Source organism: Condylura cristata, unplaced genomic scaffold (genome assembly GCF_000260355.1).
Source record: "Condylura cristata isolate star-nosed mole 26May11 unplaced genomic scaffold, ConCri1.0 scaffold00029, whole genome shotgun sequence".
Lineage (NCBI taxonomy): Eukaryota > Metazoa > Chordata > Mammalia > Eulipotyphla > Talpidae > Condylura > Condylura cristata.
The window spans coordinates 3,945,478-3,952,271 of NW_004567130.1; the positions used below are offsets into that span (position 1 = coordinate 3,945,478).

The 6,794-nt window shown below is 51.4% G+C and overlaps 1 protein-coding gene across 9 annotated transcripts in view; it reads right to left on the reverse strand.

The window, feature by feature from the left end:
- RIMBP2 (RIMS binding protein 2) overlaps positions 1 to 6,794 on the reverse strand; it is a 112,774-nt gene that overhangs the window by 83,785 nt on the left and 22,195 nt on the right. Inside the window, exon 1 of one of the 9 annotated variants that reach the window (XM_012731044.1) lies at positions 3,567 to 3,611. The exons of the other annotated variants lie outside the window; for them this stretch is intronic. The gene's annotated coding sequence lies outside the window, so the exon portion shown is untranslated. Of the gene's footprint in view, positions 1 to 3,566; positions 3,612 to 6,794 lie in introns of those variants that run through there. 9 annotated transcript variants of the gene reach the window in all.

Here is a 6,794-nt window from a genome sequence, read left to right on the forward strand (position 1 = left end):
CCCTCCACCAGCCTGCAGGCATGATGGAGGTCAGAGGCTGTACCTTACTGGCGTCAAACTGGGTAGGAGACTGGAAATAGCCGTAAGACTGGAAAGAGCAATTTGGGAGAAAACCATAATCCCAGGATGAGACCTCCAGAGGGAGACAGCAGAGCACCCACAAACTACCTCCATGTGTTCCATCCCCAGCAACTACCCTGCAGGGACCCCACCACTGAGAAGCCCCCTGACATCCACGGAGAGGTCAAGCCCTTGCCCCAGCCCAAACAACCAACTCAGGGTTATGACTGCATTCAAAAGCCTCCAACATGAAAGATTAAAGTCAAAGAACATAAACACAAACCCACAAGAAAGACAGGTGGTACAGGCAACAGCAAGGAGCTTTACAAAGGGACAGAGAACAAGATGCCTCAGAGGACCAAGGAAAAGCAGAAAGAATTGTGGATGAAAAGGACTTGACTACTGCTAACACGAACCTAATGCAAGAGACAGGTTTAGAAGTTAAAGTTAAGCAAACTTCCCAAAGTGATCGAAAAAAATTAAAGAAGACTTTGAAAATTATCCTGGGAGATCCAAGTATCACTAATACATTTTCCAGAAAGAGAAAATGTAAAGAAGGAAATTAGTGAAAAAAGTTTCTATAACTTTTGTAGGCTATCCTGAGTTCTCTGCAGAAAGACCCACTCCAAAGAGAACCATGAGAAGCTGAATGACAAGAAACTGTAAATACTTCCAGTAACGTAAGAGAGTGAGTGAAGGCACCCACTTGTTAGCAGCACTCCCAGAAACCAGCAAAAGGCCTTCAAATTCTAATTAGATATTATTCCAATTTAAAATTCTTTGCCCTAAGAAGCAGTCGATCAAGTGGGAGGGTGAAAAAAGATGTGGCCGTACATGTTAAGATTCACAAAATTTACCTCCCGCATATCACTCTTTGAAAATGAGTCCAGAATAGGCTACAGCAAACAAGGGGCATACCCTAAAAGACTAAAAAACCCCAAAAGAGAAAGTCACAGAAGTTACAAAAGATCCTGTTAAACTGTCACAGAAAACACCAGAACAAACAGCTAACTTCAGGTCTAAAGAGTAATAAATTGGTAGCAAGAAGAGGGTCTACAAGCAAAGTAGCTCATGAAAAGAGAAAAGGGGGGTATAAATTGGGATGAAGGGACAATGGGGAGTAAGGACGGAACTGGATTTTAGCAGTGAACTCAGTGGAGCATAGACACATACTGATTTTCATGATGTACACTTAAAACTTACATAAGGTTATAATGAAATGTGACTTCCATAAAATATTAGAGCAAGTCAAAAACATAACAAAGAAGGAGACAAGAAAAGGTGTTGTGCTGTGTTGAAGAATTGAGAATGAGTTTTTAGTATGTGGACTGCAAGTAGCAAAATTTTTAAAAGGCAATTAATAACTCCAGGAGATGTAAAAAGCTCTACAAGAAGTAGAATCACAGTCACCAGTTGGTTGTGTAGTAAATAATACATACATAATAACAATTAAAATGCTAATTACTGACTCAATTGTAATTCTGAGTAGGTTGGGGGTGGGGTGAGATCTCCATTACTATAGGACTTCTCAGCCTCAGCACTGTCAGGTCTTTTGGGCTGGGTCACTGTGGAGGCTGGGCTGTCCTGCACATTTCAGGATATGTCACAGCATCCCTACTAGTGGCAAACAGATGCCAATAGTATGCCCACGCCCCTATTCAAACAAAAATATATCCAGACAGGGGGCTCTGGGGACCAAATCACCCCTGCTTGAGAATCTTGTATCTTCCATGACAGCAGATGCTACTCTTGCCTTGAGAATGTTGACAAGTTACACATAACAACATTGGACTATTTTTTAGGGTTACTAAAGTAATTCAAAGAACCCATGGGGAGCGTTTCAAGTGGTCAAAGGGACAGGGCCATGGAAAGAAGACAAGACAGGAGGTGGGTGATATATCTTTAGGCAGACTGATTATTTTTTATTCATGTCCATGCACTTTAAATTGACAAGTATAGGTGGATCTCAAAAGAAGCCTTCTCTGGTGGCCCACTCAAATTTATGTAATTGAATCTGCTTGTTTCATTAACTCACTCAATATGCTTACGTCTTTTCTCTAAATTACATGAAACAAATAGCTATCAGATAACAAACTCTATCTCGTCTATAAACTTCCTGAAATCATCTGTTGTGGCACCACAGAAGCCCCTGATCACCACGAGAGGACAGGCGGAAAGTGACATGTTCAACCACCTCCTTCCAAGGCAACCCCGGACCTGCAGCCACAACCCACATCCTGTCCCCTAAAGGACTCATGTTCCCCAGAGAAGTGACTAAGAATGCCATAAAAAAGGAGAAAATAGGAAAACATAAATGTTTGCCAATTATGTAAATATTTCCTAATTCTATACAGGAAAACATTTCAGGAAGACAATATCTCTCAGGCTCTTGAGGCACTTGGCAAATTTTGGATCCTGCATGATGTAAATCAAGTCCCTGCATCTCTGCCATCTTTCAGGACACTGGGGCTGTGTTCCCCCACCCCAGCTGTCCACTCACAGGGGCTCCCTGGTCGCTCCAGGATCCCAGAAAGGAAGAGCCCCCAATGGCCATGTCACATAAAGACTGTTCTCTGTGACCGCACATGAGAACGATTCCTGTCATTTCAAGTGGGCCCGAGTCTACACCTATGAAGGAAACCAGGTCAACTCCAAGCTCTGGACCCCAGAGTCCCACTGGCTCTTCATACAAGCTCTATTGACAGAACTGCAGGGCAGGTAGGGAGAGGGGCGCTAGGGTGAGGATGCTCCGGTCACTGCAGCCAGCAAGCCCAAAGGCAGACACACCGACACCCCACACACACCCAGGCAGGAGCCCAGACCAGGCTCTGCTGCCTGGATACACAAAGAAGAGCCCGTAGTCCCAGGCAACTGGACATTTTCACCGGTGTTGTTTCAGGTGATGCTGGACTTGCACAAAATAAAAGTCCGCTCACGTTCATCACCTAATCACGTTCATCTCCAAACCTTCGTGTGTGAAGCCTGCTCTAGAAGTCTGGGCTGGAAGAGGGGGACGGACGCTGATGCCCAAATCAAGACAAACCGAAAGTAACCGCGCTGCTCCCCTGAGCAGAAGGGGTGAGCGCTCACCGGCCTGGGAAGGTGCTGGCTGTCCTGGGGTGGGGACGCTGGGACTCGGGACACCCGCCCTGAGCTGCACCTGCCTGCCTTTCCTCCTGGGGACATCCCACGCAGCCCTGTGCACAGCCAGCCACCGTGCTGACTCTGGCAGGGATCCTTCCTCACCACACTGGCCTGGACAGATGGGACGATAGCCCCAGGGGATGGGGGAGCCGGGAGGGGGCAGAGGGAACCAGGAATTTAAGCACTGCTGGGACCCCGCAGGCTCAAAAGCTGGGTCATCATGACCTAGGCTGCAGGGTCCCTCCAGCATCTCAGCGCTAAGGGCAGTGCCCCACCTGGAGCCGCGCCCAGTGAACCTCCCCTCTTGGCCGAGCCCCCAATTACTAAGTGGGCAGAGCCCCCACTGCCTAAGTGGTACTTACCAGACTGGGGATCAGCTCCGGAGGCTCAGGGAGAGACAGGGCCACCCAACAGCACTGCTCTGGTCCCCAGCCTTGGGCTGGCCTTGCACTGGAGACTATTTACTTATTCATGGACCGCCCAGCCTCGGAGCAGCCGCTTTGTGTCAGCTGAATAGGATGTAATTCAATCTCCAAGTGGGAGCTGTTTGTCGTCATGAGTCACGGGGAAGAACCAGCAGGCTGAGCAACTGGTGTGGAGACGTGAGCTTCCTCGCTGGAGATCCAGTCCCTCTGACTACCGCCACCCTTCCTCCAGACCCCCAGGGGGCTCCTGGAAGGGAGCAGAGGGATGCCAGGTCCTCTTCGTGAAAGAAGGGGGGCTTTGGGAATCACCCAGGGATGGTCAGGCCAAAGAAAAGGAGGGAGGGGTTCTGGGGTGGGGTGGGCCTGGGTGGCACCCACATCTGAGGAGCTGTGAACCTGTACCCCAAAATCACAGTGTAGTAAACCAGCGTGACCTCAACAAACAATTTAGTTTTCATGAAAAGAGAAAGATTAGCAGCCCTGCACGGCTCACCAGGCTGCCTGTCCAAGCAGGAGCCCAGGGCCCTGAGCAGAAGGACCCAACATCCCCTGCTAGGATAAGCCAGGTGGAGGGGGACACCAGGTCCCAGCCACCCTGGCCTGCAGGGGCTGCCTCTGCTGGGAGCCTCATTTCAGCCTCGGGGGAGGCAGCTTCTCTCTGCATGTCCTGCACTCAGCTGCGGCCTCCGTGTCCACCAGTCTCCAACCACACACCCTCGCTCCCCAGACCCAAGGCCTGCACACCTGTCTTTCCCTTCCTCACTGCAGTTTGCTCAGGACTTGGGATACAGCTTTGTTGCCTGTCAGGGAGCGACCTAACACTCTCACTCATCTTGGAGCCTCAACTTTCTCCTCTGAAGAGAAAGGTCCCACAGAATCACTGGGTGCCCTTGTGTGGTCCAATAACTGAGTGAGGTCAGGACTGAAGAAACAGAAACTCACTGGGGCAGAAAGTCAGCTCGGGGTGGCTGAGAGCCTGTGTGTGGGGTCCACACAGCAGAGGAGAGAACTAAGATACAGGGAGGAACCAGAGCTGAGCCCCTGAGTCAAGCTGTACCTGAAGCTGCTGACAACCCTGCACCTGCCGTTCTGGTCAACCCATCCTCTTCCGGCTATCAGTTCCAGGGAGAGTTCCTGCCACTTGCGATGTGTTGCCATTCACCAATGTGCAGTAAAGCAGATAAGGACAAAGAGGAATGCTGGGCATTTATATAGAGAATGACTAAACAGAGCAAAGTCTTGTAAAAACTAGCAGATGCAAATTAAGTGTGGTCTCTAGATTCAAATGTCAGGGGCAGGGACCCTAAAAGATGAGAGTGGCAATAAATAAATCACTTTATTTCTTTAAACAAAACCCAACTAATACACATCTACTGCAAGCCTTGAAGTTGGGGGCTCTTCAAGCCCACAGGGGAGGGTGTTCCATCTAAAGCCCGCACTGCTTAGCTGGGGCATCTGCCGGTGATGAGCCCCATCATCGGCCCACACCTCAGGCCCCTCTCCACGTGGCTGTCCCCAGCTGGCCAGTCTCCACCAGGGCACAGACCCATCATGCCCCCTTTGAAGGAAGAGTCCCCAAGGCCCAGCCCTGTCCCCAGAGACCACAGCCAGAGACAGGGGGCAGAAAGGGCCCGGCAGCAGGGCCTGGGGTGCCGCAGGAGGTGGCAGGACGCTGGGTGGGCCAGGAGCCCCAGGAGGGGGCCAGGAGGAACTCAGAAGCCATCCCACCAGAGCTGAGTAGCATGGTACAAGCCCTGCCTGGGGAGATGTCGGACAGGACATGGACAGAATCGAAGCTGTGGGTCACACATGAGAAAGTCAGTCTTGAAATTAATGGAGACGGAAGGTTTGTCAGCGAGCTCCCGCAGTTGCTGGGAGAAAAAGATGTACAGGACTTGGTCAGAACCAGCCCTAGTGAAACACAGAGTGAGACGGGGCAACTCCCTGTGAGCGAGGGACTGGGGCCCACCCGTCCTCCTCTCAGACGGCTGAGAATACGGAGGCCTGGACCTCGCCAGGCCAGCACTGGCCAGAGGGTTTCCTTAGAGCCGGTCATTGAGTGAATTGGGTTATCCAGTGAATTGAGCTCATGGCCTGGCATTAGACAGAGAGCTGAGCAAGCCAGGCTTGGCAGCAGGCAAGCTGCATGCATCGTGTAAAATGGCTGAGGCTGTGTTGAGCCAACGCCCGCCCCCATGGCCTTCAGGTGACTACCACAAACGTCTGTTTGTCCCACGGGCATCTAGTGACTTGTCCTACCCATGGCCAAAGACAAAGCCAAACTCAAGATCTCACCCTCCGGACTTTTCCAGGCTCTCCCTGGACCAATATCTATATGCAAGATGCCCTCCACCAGTGACCAGATGTCCCGTGGGCGACTGGACAGGCAAGCGGCAGGTGCCAGATGGCAGCGTGGGACTCAGAGCGAGAGCAGCGCCATCAGCCAGGGGACCCCGAGGATATGACTGCACCCGCTAAGGAGACCCATCCCAGGCCACAGACTGCCCAGCACCACCCCCATCGTCCTGGCAAGCACAAGGGAGACAGGACAAGGGGGCAGGAAAGTGCGCTGCACTTTCCAACAGACGTTTTGGGAAGCCAGAAAACATCTTTTTTAAAAGCCTAATTTAAATTTAAAAAAACAGCAAGAAGAGTGCCCTCCCCCTCTGGTTGCTGTTCTGCAGGGAGCAAGGGCCAACCAGCAGGGCCAGCGGGTTCTCCCTGGATGGCTGCCTCGCCCTGTGGCCACGTCGACACACCCTCTGTGGGAGGGTAAATGACTGTCCCGCTGTGTCCCACCCTCAGGGTGGGCCTGGGCTCCTGACAACTACAGGTGTTGTGAAATAGAACACCCCCATCTCCATAGCCGTGGGGCAGGTGGAAGCTGAAAGCCGAGATAAAACCTCCCCAGAGCTGGGCCCTCCCTGGTGGTACAGCAGGTTAAAGCACCGTACTGAGAAACTAAAGTCACTTCCACGTGAGTTCGATCCCCGCCTGCCCCGGAGGTGACCTGCATGGCGCGGCAGACCTCTCCTGACCCGCCCGCTGCTCCCCTCAGCAATGGACTTCGACAGCCTGTTCTGCTCCCTGCTCTGTCTCTGGTGAATCCAACCCCAGTTCTGTGCACAAATATATAAATCTTAACAAAAAAAAAAAAAAAAAAAA